This window comes from Papio anubis, chromosome X, assembly GCF_008728515.1.
Source record: "Papio anubis isolate 15944 chromosome X, Panubis1.0, whole genome shotgun sequence".
NCBI classification, from domain to species: domain Eukaryota; kingdom Metazoa; phylum Chordata; class Mammalia; order Primates; family Cercopithecidae; genus Papio; species Papio anubis.
Window position 1 is genome coordinate 56,842,199 of NC_044996.1, and position 13,026 is coordinate 56,855,224.

Sequence of the window (13,026 nt, forward strand, 5' to 3'; positions counted from 1 at the left end):
GCTCCTGGATTCATTGATGTTTTAGAGGGTTTTTTGTGTCTCTATCTCCTTCAATTCTTCTCTGATCTTATGTATTTCTTGTCTTCTGCTAGCTTTTGGATTGATTTGGTTCTTGACTCTCTAGCTTTTTAAATTGTATGGTAGGGTATCGATTTGAGATGTTTCAAGCTTTCTGATGTGTGCATTTAGTGATATAAATTTCCCTTTAACACTGCTTTAGCTGTCTTCCAGAGATTCTTGTATGTTGTCTCTTTGTTCTCATTGGTTTCAAAGAACTTCTTGATTTCTGCCTTAAATTCATTATTTACCCAGGAGTTATTCAGGAGCATGTTGTTCAATTTCCATGTAATTGTGTGGTTTTAAGTGAGTTTCTCAATCCTGAGTTCTAATTTGATTGCACTGTGGTCTGAGAGACCGTTTATTATGATGTAAGTTCTTTTGCATTTGCTGAGGAGTGTTTTACTTCCAATTTTATGGTCGATTTTAGAATAAGTGCCATGTGGCACTGAGAAGAATGTATATTCTGTTGATCTGGGGTAGAGAGTTCTGTAGATGTCTACTAGGTCCACTTGATCCAGAGCTGAGTTCAAGTCCTGAATATTCTTCTTAATTTTTTGTCTTGTTGATCTGTCTAATAGTGATAGTGGGGTGATAAAGTCTCCCACTATTATTGTATGGGAGTCTAAGTGTCTTTGTAGGTGTCTTAGAACTTGTTTCATGAATCCGGGTGCTCCTGTATTGAGTGCATATATATTTAGAATAGTTAGCTCTTCTTGTTGAACTGATCCCTTTACCATTATGTAATGCTTTACCATTATGCTTTTCCATTATGTAATGCTTCTTTGTCTTTTTTTATCTTTGTTGATTTAAAGTCTGTTTTGCCAGAGACTAGCATTGCAACCCCTCCTTTTTTTTTCTTTCCATTTGCTTGACACATTTTCCTCCATTCCTTTATTTTGAGCCTATGTGCGTTTTTGCACATGAGATGTGTCTCCTGAATACAGCACACCGATGGATCTTGACTCTTTATCCAAGTTGCCCATCTGTGTCTTTTAATTGGGGCATTTAGCCCATTTACATTTAAGGTTAGTATTGTTATGTGTGAATTCGATCCTGTCATCAGGCTGCTATTTGGTTATTTTGCACACTAGTTGATTTAGTTTCTTAGTAGTGTCATTGATCTTTATATTTTGGTGTGTTTTTGCAGTGGCTGGTACTGGCTTTCCTTTCCATATTTAGTGTTTCTTTCAGGAGCTCTTGCAGGGCAGGCTTGGTGGTAACGAAATCTCTCAGCATTTGCTTGTCTGGAAAGGATTTTATTTCCCCTTTGCTTATGAAGCTTAGTTTGGCTGGATATGAAATTCTGGGTTGAAATTTTTTTCTTTAAGAATGTTGAATATTGGCCCCAAATCTCTTCTGGCTTGTAGAGTTTCTGGTGAGAGGTCCACTGTTGTCTGATGGGCTTCTGTTTATAGGTGACCTGGTCTTTCTCTCTGACTGCCCTTAACAGTTTTTCATTCATTTCAATCTTGGATAATCTGATGATTATGTGTCTTTGGGTTGATCTTGTGGAGTATTTTAATGGTGTTCTCTGTATTTCCTGAATTTGCATGTTGGCTTGTCTTGCTAGGTTGGGGAAGTTCTCCTGGATAGTATCCTGAAGTGTGTTTTTCAGCTTGTTTCCATTCTCCCCATCTCCTCCTAGTACTCCAATCAATCGGAGGTTTGGTCTTTTTATGAAATCCCATATTTCTTGGAGGCTTTGTTCATTCATTTTCATTCTTTTTCCTCTAGTCTTGTCTGCATACCTTATTTCATCAAGGTAGACTTCAAATGCTGATATCCTTTCTGCTTGGTTGATTCGGCTATTGATACTTGTGTATGCTTCACGAAGTCCTCGTGCTGTGTTTTTCAGCTCCATCAGGTTGTTTATGTTCCTCTCTAAACTGATTATCCTAGTTAGCAATTCCTCTAACTTTTTATCAAGGTTCTTAAATTCTTTGCATTGGGTTAGAACATGTTCCTTTAGCTCAACGTAGTTTTTCATTACCCATCTTTTGAAGCCTACTTCTCTCAATTCATTCATCTGATCCTCTGTCCAGTTCTGTGCCCTTGATGGAGAGACATTGCGATCATGTGGAGGAAAAGAGGCACTCTGGCCTTTGGGGTTTTCAGAATTTTTTCGTTGATTCTTTCTCATCTTTATGAGTTAATCTAGTTTCAGTCTTCGAGGCTGCTGGCCCCTGAATGGAGGTTTTGTGGGGGTTTTGTTGTTGTTGTTGTTGTTGATGCTGTTGTTGTTGCTTTCTGCTTATTTGTTTTTCTTTCAATTGTCAGGTCCCCCTTCTATAGGGCTGCTGAAGTTTGCTGGGGGTTCATGTTAAGCCCTATTCATCTGATTTGCTCCTGCGCCTGGAGATGTCACTCAAGGTGGCTGGAGTACAGCAAAGATGGGTGCCTCCTCCTTCTTCTGGGACCTCTGACCTTGAGAGGCACCAAGCTGATGCCAGTAGGATCACTCCTGTATAGGGTGTCTGACAACTCTTGTTGGAGGGTCTCACCCAGTTTGGTGGCACAGGAAACAGGACCTCTTTAATGAAGTACTTTGTCCCTTAGTGGAGGGGGTGTGCCTTGCTTGGGGGAAACTCACTTGTCTGGGCTACCCAGATTCCTTGGAACTACCAGGAGGAAAGGCTAAGTCTGCTGGTCCGCAGAGACTGTGGCCACCCCTCCCCCTGTGGACTCCGGACCAAGGGGATCCAGGTTCTGTCTCTGAGCCTCTGGCTCAAGTTATTGGAGTTCCTGCAGGGAAGCCCTCACCCAGTGAGGAAGGATGGGTCAGGGTTAGGCCTGAAAAGGCACTCTGGCTTCAGACTGCAACATCTGGTGTGTTGGGCTGTGAAGGGCAAGCCTTGGGACCAAGCCATCCAGCCTCCCTGGCTCCAGCAGGGGAAAAGCCCAGCCTGGGACTTATAGAGATGGGTGCCACCCTTCCCCAACCCAGGGAGCTTAGTGTGTTAGGCAGTTGTGAGTCCCAGTGCTGGCTGCTGCCACTCCCCCAAGGAGCTCTAACAGCTTAGACATCATTAGACATCAATAGAGTTGTCAAGACACCCTATACGGCTGCACATGGCAGCTGCAGCCAGCCATGGTGCTGGTAGCCCTTCCCCTCAGGAGTTTGGTGGGCTTAACCAGATTCCAACTGAGAGACTGTTAAGAGTCTGCACATTCCAGGGTTGGGATGCTAGGCCCTGTGGTGTGAGTTCGCAGGTAGGATCTTCCAATCCATGGAATGCATTGTTCCGTGGAAAAAGCACAGTTTCCCTGGCTGGGTAGCACACTCACTCACTGCCTCCTTTGGCTTGGGGGAGGGGGCTCCTCCACACCTTATGGCTCTGTTCAAGGTTTCTATTTTTTTCTGGATTTAATCTAAGAGGGTTTTATGTTTCTAGAAATTCATTCATTTTCACTAGGTTTTCTGGTATGTAGTAGTCTCGATAAAAGATGTTCATTGTTCATAATAGTTTTGAATGATCTTTTGTTTTTCTGGGGTGTTGGTGGTAATGTCTCCAGCTTCATTTCTAATTGAGCTTATTTGAGTCTTGTCTCTTCTTTTCTTGATTAATCTAGCTAATAGTCTCTTCATTTTGTTTGTTTTTACAAAAAAATCCCAGTTTTTTGTTTCACTGATTTTTCATATTGTTTTTTGTTTGAATTTCATTTAGTTCTGCTCTTATCTTTGTTACTTCTTTTCTTCTTCTAGCTTTGGGTTTAGTTTGGTTTTATTTCTCCAGTTTCTCAAGGTGTGACATTACATTTTCACTTTTTATTCTTTCAGACTTTTTGATGTAGGCATTTAGTGCTTTTCCTCAGCACTGCTTTTGCCATAACTCAGAGGTTCTGATAACTTGTCTCATTATTATTGTTTAATTAAAATAATAAATAAAATAATTCCTAAATTTTTCTCTTGATTTCATTGTTAATCCAGATATCATTCCAGAGCATATTCTTTAATTTCCATGTATTTGCATAGTTTTGAAGCTTCCTTTTGAAGTTGATTCCCTATTTTATTCTAGTATAGTGTGACAAGATACTTGAAATGATTTTAATTTTTAAAAATTTACTGATACTTGTTGAGTACAGTCTCTCTTAGAGAATGTTACATGCACTGATGAGAAGACTGTATATGCTGAAGATTTTGGTTAGAATAGTCTGTAAATATTCATTGAGTCTGTTTATTATCATGTATCATTTAAGTCCATTGTTTCTCTTTTTGCTTTCTGTCTTGAAGTTCTCTCTAGTACTATCTGTGCTGAATTGAATTATCCCACTATTATTTTGTTGCTGTCTATCTCATTTCTTAGGTCTAGTAATAATGGTTTTGACAATCTAGGGGCTCAAGTGTTTGCTGCATATAAATTATATTCTTGTTGAATTGATCCTTTTATCATTATATACTGGAATTTTTTTTCTTATTTATTTATTTTTTATTATACTTTAAGTTCTAGGGTACAGGTGCACAATGTGCAGATGTGTTACATATGTATACATGTGCCATGTTGGTGTGCTGGACCCATTAACTCATCATTTACATTAGGTATATCTCCTAATGCTATCCCTCCCCCCTCCCACCATCCCATGACAGGCCCCGGTGTGTGATGTTCCCCTTCCTGTGTCCAAGTGTTCTCATTGTTCAATTCCCACCTATGAGTGAGAACATGCGGTGTTTGGTTTGCTGTACTTGTGATAGTTTGCTAAGAATGATGGTTTCCAGCTTCATCCATGTCCCTACAAAGGACATGAACTCATCCTTTTTTATGGCTGCATAGTATTCCATGGTGTATATGTGCCACTTTTTCTTAATCCAATCTGTCATTGATGGACATTTGGGTTGATTCCAAGTCTTTGCTATTGTGAATAGTGCCGCAATAAACATACGTGTGCATGTGTCTTTATAGCAGCATGATTTATAATCCTTTGGGTATATACCCAGTAATGGGATGACTGGGTCAACTGGTATTTCTAGTTCTAGATCCTTGAGGAATTGTCACACTGTTTTCCACAACGATTGAACTAGTTTACAATCCCACCAACAGTGTAAAAGTGTTCCTATTTCTCCACATCCTCTCCAGCACCTATTGTTTCCTGACTTTTTAATGATTTCCATTCTACCTCGTGTGACATGGTATCTCATTGTGGCTTTGATTTGCATTTCCCTGATGGCTAGTGATGATGAGCATTTTTTCATGTGTCTGTTGGCTGCATAAATGTCTTCTTTTGAGAAGTGTCTGTTCATATCCTTTACCCACTTTTTGATGGGGTTGTTTGTCTTTTTCTTGTAAATTTCTTTGAGTTCTTTGTAGGTTCTGGATAGTAGCCCTTTGTCAGACGAGTAGATTGCAAAAATTTTCTCCCATTCTGTAGGTTGCCTGTTCACTCTGATGATAGTTTCTTTTGCTGTGCAGAAGCTCTTTAGTTTAATTAGATCCCATTTGTCAATTTTGGCTTTTGTTGCCATTGCTTTTGGTGTTTTAGACATGAAGTCCTTGCCCATGCCTATGTCCTGAATGGTATTGCCTTGGTTTTCTTCTAGGGTTTTTATGGTTATAGGTCTCTATCTTGAATTAATTTTTGTATAAGGTGTAAGGAAGGGATCCAGGTTCAGCTTTCTACATATGACTAGCCAGTTTTCTGAGCACCATTTATTAAATAGGGAATCCTTTCCCCATTTCTTGTTTTTGTCAGGTTTGTCAAAGATCAGATGGTTGTAGATATGTGGTATTATTTCTGAGGCCTCTGTTCTGTTCTATTGGTCTATATCTCTGTTTTGGTACTAGTACCATACTGTTTTGGCTACTGTAGCCTTGCAGTATAGTTTGAAGTCAGGTAGTGTGGTTCTTACAGCTTTGTTCTTTTGGCTTAGGATTGTCTTGGCAATGAGGGCTCCTTTTTGGCTCCATATGAACTTTAAAGTAGATTTTTCCAGTTCTGTGAAGAAAGTCATTGATAGCTTAATGGGGATGGCATTGAATCTATAAATTACCTTGGGCAGTATGGCCATTTTCACGATATTGATTCTTCCTATCCGTGAGCATGGAATGTTCGTCCATTTGTTTGTGACCTCTTTTATTTCGTTGAGCAGTGGTGTGTAGTTCTCCTTGAAGATGTCCTTCACATCCCTTGTAAGTGGGATTCCTAGGTATTTTATTTTATTTGAAGCAATTGTGAATGGGGGTTCACTCATGACTTGGCTCTCTGTTTGTCTGTTATTGCTGTATAAGAATGCTTGTGATTATTGCACATTGATTTTTGTATCCTGAAACTTTGCTGAAGTTGCTTATCAGCTTAAGGAGATTTTAGGCTGAGATGATGGGGTTTTCTAAGTATACAATTATGTCATCTGCAAACAGGGACAATTTGACTTCCTCTTTTCCTAATTGAATACCCTTTATTACTTTCTCCTGCCTGATTGCCCTAGCCAGAACTTCCAACACTATGTTGAATAGGAGTGGTGAGAGATGGCATCTCTGTCTTGTGCCAATTTTCAAAGGGAATGCTTCCAGTTTTTGACCATTCAGCATGATATTGGCTGTGGGTTTGTCATAAATAGCTCTTATGATTTTGAGGTACGTTCCATCAATACCAAATTTATTGAGAGTTTTTAGCATGAAGGGCTGTTGAATTTTGTCAAAGGCCTTTTCTGTATCTATTGAGATAATCATGTGTTTTTTTGTCTTTGGTTCTGTTTATATGCTGGATTATGTTTATTGATTTGCGAATGTTCAACCAGCCTTGCATCCCAGGGATGAAGCCCACTTGATCATGGTGGATAAGCTTTTTGATGTGCTGCTGGATTTGGTTTGCCAATATTTTATTGAGGATATTTGCATCGATGTTCATCAGGGATATTGGTCTAAAATTCTCTTTTTTTGTTGTGTCTCTGCCAGGCTTTGGTATCAGGATGATGTTGGCCTCATAAAATGAGTTAGGGAGGATTCCCTCTTTTTCTATTGATTGGAGTAGTTTCAGAAGGAATGGTACCAGCTCCTCCTTGTACCTCTGGCGGAATTTGGCTGTGAATCCGTCTGGTCCTGGACTTTTTTTGGTTGGTAGGCTATTAGTTTTGCCTCAATTTCAGAGCCTGTTATTGGTCTATTCAGGGATTCAACTTCTTCCTGGTTTAGTCTTGGAGAATGTCTGTGTCCAGGAATTTATCCATTTCTTCTAGGTTTTCTAGTTTATTTGCGTAGAAGTGTTTATAGTATTCTCTGATGGTAGTTTGTATTTCTGTGGGGTTGGTGGTGATGTCCCCTTTATCATTTTTTATTGCATCTATTTGATTCTTCTCTGTTTTCTTCTTTATTAGTCTTGCTAGTGGTCTATCAATTTTGTCGATCTTTAAAAAATCCCAACTCCTGGATTCATTGATTTTTTGAAGGGTTTTTTGTGCCTCTATCTCTTTCAGTTCTGCTCTGATCTTAGTTATTTCTTGCCTTCTGCTGGCTTTTGAACATGTTTGCTGTTGCTACTCTAGTTCTTCTAATTGTGATGTTAGGGTATCAATTTTAGATCTTTCCAGCTTTCTCTTGTGGGCATTTAGTGCTATAAATTTCCCTCTACACACTGCTTTAAATGTGTCCCAGAGATCCTGGTATGTTGTGTCTTTGTTCTCCTGGGTTTCTAAGAACATCTTTATTTCTGCCTTCATTTTGTTATGTACTCAGTAGTCATTCAGGAGCAGGTTGTTCAGTTTCCAGGTAGTTGTGTGGTTTTGAGTGAGTTTGTTAATCCTGAGTTCTAGTTTGATTGCACTGTGGTCTGAGAGACAGTTTGTTATAATTTCTGTTCTTTTACATTTGCTGAGGAGTGCTTTACTTCCAACTATGTGGTCAATTTTGGAATAAGTGCAATGTGGTGCTGAGAAGAATGTATATTCTGTTGATTTGGAGTGGAGAGTACTGTAGATGTCTATTAGGTCCGCTTGGTGCAGAGCTGCATTCAATTCCTGGATATCCTTGTTAATTTTCTGTCTCATTGATCTGTCTAATGTTGACAGTGGGGTGTTAAAATCTCCCATTATTATTGTGTGGGAGTCTAAGTCTCTTTGTAAGTCTCTAACGACTTGCTTCGTGAATCTGGGTGATCCTGTATTGAGTGCATATATATTTAGGATAGTTAACTCTTCTTGTTGAATTGATCCCTTTACCATTATGTAATGGCCTTCTTTGTCTCTTTTGATCTTTGCTGGTTTAAAGTCTGTTTTATCAGAGACTAGGATTATAACCCCTACTTTTTTGTTGTTGTTTTGTTTTCCATTTGCTTGGTAGATCTTCCTCCATCCATTTATTTTGAGCCTATGTGTGTCTCTGCACGTGAGATGGGTCTCCTGAATGCAGCACACTGATGGGTCTTGACTCTATCCAATTTGCCAGTCTGTGTCTTTTAATTGGAGCATTTAGCCCATTTACATTTAAGGTTAATATTGCTATGTGTGAATTTGATCCTGTCATTATGATGTTAGCTGGTTATTTTGCTCATTAATTGATGCAGTTTCTTCCTAGCATTGATGGTCTTTACATTTTGGCATGTTTTTGCCACGACTGGTACTGCTTCTTCCTTTCCATGTTTAATGCTTCCTTCAGGAACTCTTGTAGGGCAGGTCTGCTGTTGACAAAATCTCTAAGCATTTGCTTGTCTGTAAAGGATTTTATTTCTCCTTCACTGATGAAACTTAGTTTGGCTGGATATGAAATTCTGGGTTGAAAATTGTTTCCTTTAAGAATGTTGTATATTGGCCCCCGCTCTCTTCTGGCATGTAGAGTTTCTACTGAGAGATCCGCTTAGTCTTATGGGCTTCCCTTTGTGTGGGTAACCCGACCTTTCTCTCTGGCTGCCCTTAACATTTTTTCCTTCATTTCAACTTTGGTGAATCTGACAATTATGTGTCTTGGAGTTGCTCTTCTCAAGGAGTATCTTTGTGGCGTTCTCTGTATTTCCTGAATTTGAATGTTGGCCTGCCTTGCTAGGTTGGGGAAGTTTTCCTGGATAATATCCTGCAGAGTGTTTTCCAACTTGGTTCCATTCTCCCCATGACTTTCAGGTACACCAGTGAGACATAGATTTGGTCTTTTCACATAGTCCCATATTTCTTGGAGGTTTGTTCATTTCTTTTTACTCTTTTTTCTCTAAACTTCTCTTGCTTCATTTCATTCATTTGATCTTCAATCACTGATACCCTTTCTTCCAGTTGATTGAATCAGTTACTGAAGCTTGTGCATTTGTCATGTAGTTCTCGTGCCATGGTTTTCAGCTCTATCAGGTCATTTAAGGACTTCTCTACATTGGTTATTCTAGTTAGCCACTCATCTAATCTTTTTTCAAGGTTTTCAGCTTCTTTGCGATGGGTTTGAACTTCCTCCTTTAGCTCAGAGAAGTTTGATCGTCTGAAGCCTTCTTATCCGAACTTGTCAAAGTCATTCTCTATCCAGTTTTGTTCCGGTGCTGGCGAGGAGCTGTGTTCCTTTGGTGGGGGAGAGGTGCTCTGATTTTTAGAATTTTCAGCTCTTCTGCTCTGTTTTTTCTCCATCTTTGTAGTTTTATCTACCTTTGGTCTTTGATGATGGTGATGGGTCTTTGATGATGGTACAGATGGGGTTTTGGTGTGGATGTCCTTTCTTTTTGTTAATTTTCCTTCTAACAGTCAGACCCTCAGCTGCACATCTGTTGGAGTTTGCTGGAGGTCCACTCCAGATGCTATTTACCTGGGTATCAGCAGTGGAGGCTACAGAACAGTGAATACTGCTGAACAGCAAATGTTGCTGCCTGATCATTCCTCTGGAAGTTTCGTCTCAGAGGGGTCCCTGGCCGTGCGTGGTGTCAGTCTGCCGCTACTGGGGGGTGCCTCCCAGTTTGGTTATTTGGGGATCAGGGACCCACTTGAGGAGGCAGTCTGTCTGTTCTCAGATCTCAAACTCCATGCTGGGAGAACCACTAGTCTCTTCAAAGCTGTCAGACAGGGACATTTAACTCTGCAGAGGTTTCTGCTGCCTTTTGTTTGGCTATGCCCTGTCCCCAGAGGTGGAGTCTACAGAGGCAGGCAGGCCTCCTTGAGCTGTGGTGGGCTCCACCCAGTTTGAGCTTCCTGGCTGCTTTGTTGACCTACTTGAGCCTCAGCAATGACGGACGCCCCTCCCCCAGCCTAGCTGCTGCCTTGCAGTTAGATATCAGACTGCTGTGCTAGCAATGAGGGAGGCTCCATGGGCGTTGGACCCTCTGAGCCAGGTGCGGGATATAATCTCCTGGTGTGCCATTTGCTAAGACCCTTGGAAAAGCGCAGTATTAGGGTGGGAGTGACCTGATTTTTCAGGTACTGCGTGTCACGGTTTCCCTTAGCTAGGAAAGGAAATTCCCTTATCCCTTGTGCTTCCTGGGTGAAGTGATGCCTTGCCCTGTCCTGCACCCACTCTCTGACATGCCCCAGTGATATTAACCTGGTGCCTCAGTTGGAAATGCAGAAATCATCCGTCTTCTGTGTCGCTCATGCTGGGAGCTGTAGCCTGGAGCAGTTCCTATTCGGCTGTCTTTCAACCCTTCCTTGGGACTTTTTTTTCCTGTTGCTGCTTTGAAGTCTGCTTTTCTGATATAGGAATAGTTACCCCTGCGCACTCTTGGTTTCCATTTGCATGGAATACCTGTATACCTTTTCTCGCCCTTTTTCCTTGAGTTTGTGTGAGTCTTTCTGTTTTAGATGTGTCTCTTAAGACAGCAGTTATTTTAATTGTGATTTTTTTATATTTATACACTCTGCCATTAAGTGGGTGGTTTAGGCCATTTACGTTCAACATGAATATTGAGATGTGAGATACTGTTATCTTCATCATGTTAGTTGTTAACTAGGTAGCTTTTTCTTTCTATTATTGTTTAATAGGCCCTGTCACTTTTAAGCTTTAAACAAATTCAATTTTGGTGCATATCAGACTTCTGTTTCAAAGTTTAGAACTCCTTTTAGCATTTCTTGTAGTCTGGTTTAGTAGTGAAAAATTCCCTAAGCATTTGTTTGAAAATGTCTTTATTTGCCTTCATTTATGGAACTTTATTTTGCAGATACAAAATTTTTGACTGACAGTTGTTCTGTTTAAGGAGGTCGAAGATAGAACCCCAGTCTCTTCTGGCTTGTAAGGGTTCTGCTGAGAAGTCTGCTGTTGGTCTATTAGGTTTTCCTTTATTTATTATTTTTTTTTCTTACTGCTTTTAGAATTTTTTTCTTCATCTCAACTTTAGATAGCCTGATGACTATGTGCTGTGCCTTGCTGAAGATCTTTTGGTAATTTATTTCCCAGGAGTTCTTTGAGTTTCTTGGATTTGGATATCTAGATTTGCAGCCAGGCCAGGGAAATTTGTCTCAATTACTCTTTCAAATAAGTTTTCCAGACTCATTATTTTCTGTTCTCTGTCAGGAACACAGTTATTCTTGGGTTTGGCTGTTTTACATAATCCCATATTTCTTGGAGACTTTATTTCTTTTGATTTTTTAAAAAAATTTTTGTCCAATTGGGTAAATTCAAAAGCCTTGTCTTTCAAGCTCTGAAGTTGTTTATCCTACTTATTTCATTCTTTTGTTAATTCTTTCCATGACATTTTGTAATTCCCTCAATGTGTCTTTTATTTCCAGGTGTTCTGATTGTTTTTTCTTGATGGTATCTATCTCTCAAGAAAATGTTTCATTCATATACTGAAATGCTTTTTAAATTTCTCTATGATGGCTTTCACCTTTCTCTGATCAAGAAGCTTAATAATCAACCTTCTGACTTCCTTACCTGCTATGTCAAAATTGTATCTTGCTTTGAGTCCATTGTTGGAGAGCTAATGTGATCTTCTAGGGGTGTTATAGCACCCTGTTTTGTGATATTACCCATGGCTCCTGCACTCACCACCCTCTTTTTACTCTCTCCTGCCCTGACCCTAGCCAAGGGAATTCTTTCCCGTCTGAGGTTATATTGTGAAAATTCTCTGGGAGCTTCTTTCAACCTGCAATCACCATGTGAACTTTTTGACTTTTCTCTGCGTTGCATGTGAGGAACAGTAAGGAATGACTGCCCTCCATCCACACTGGGATTTAGGAATTTGGGAGTGCATGTAGTGGTCTTCCAACTGCTTCTCCTATTATTACCTTCCATGACCCTCAAGTTGGTTCCTGCTCTGGGTGGGTTTAGAGTCTTCCCCTGTGGTCTGGACTTTCAGAGTCTGGTTGGGATGTGTATCCCCGAGGCAAATTCTCCTCCTCTCACACCCTGGGGACTAGCAACCCTTTGCTTGACTTACAGTGGAGACTGCAGCCTGCTGCTTCTTTCAAAGGGTCTGTAGATTTTTTTCAGTTTTCCTGTTCAGTTACTGCATTGCTTCTTGGAAAAAAAGTTCACAGTGTAAATCTATTTTGTACTTCCAATTGGGAGAGGTATGCTAGCAGTGCCTCTAATCTGCCATCTTGGAAAGACAAACAACAGCAACAACAACAACAAAACAACTAAGCAGCATCATTTCTTGAAAAGACTATTCTTTCTAACTGGGCACAGTGGCTTATGTCTGTAATTCCAGCACTTTGAGAGGTCGATATGGGAGGATCACTTGAGGTCAGGAGTTCAAGACCAGCCTGGGTAACATAGCGAGATCCTGTCTCTAATTTAAAAAAAAAAAAAAATGGTTGGGAAAAGACATTTATTTTCTCCATTGAATTGCCTTTTCTTCTTTGTTAAAGATCAATTGTCTGTATTCATGGAAACCTATCTGGACTTTCTGTTTTGTTCTGTTTATTTGTCTATTACTTCACCAATACCATATTCTTTTGATTATTGTAGCTTTATAGTAAGTCTTGAAGTTGGATAGTGTCAATTCTTTAACTTTGTTTTTCTTCAGTATTGTGTTGGCTATCTGGGTTTTGTGGCTTTTATATAAATTTTAGAATCAGTTTGTTGATATTGACAAAATAAATGGCTGAGATTTTGTTCAGGATCACCTTGAATCAATAGA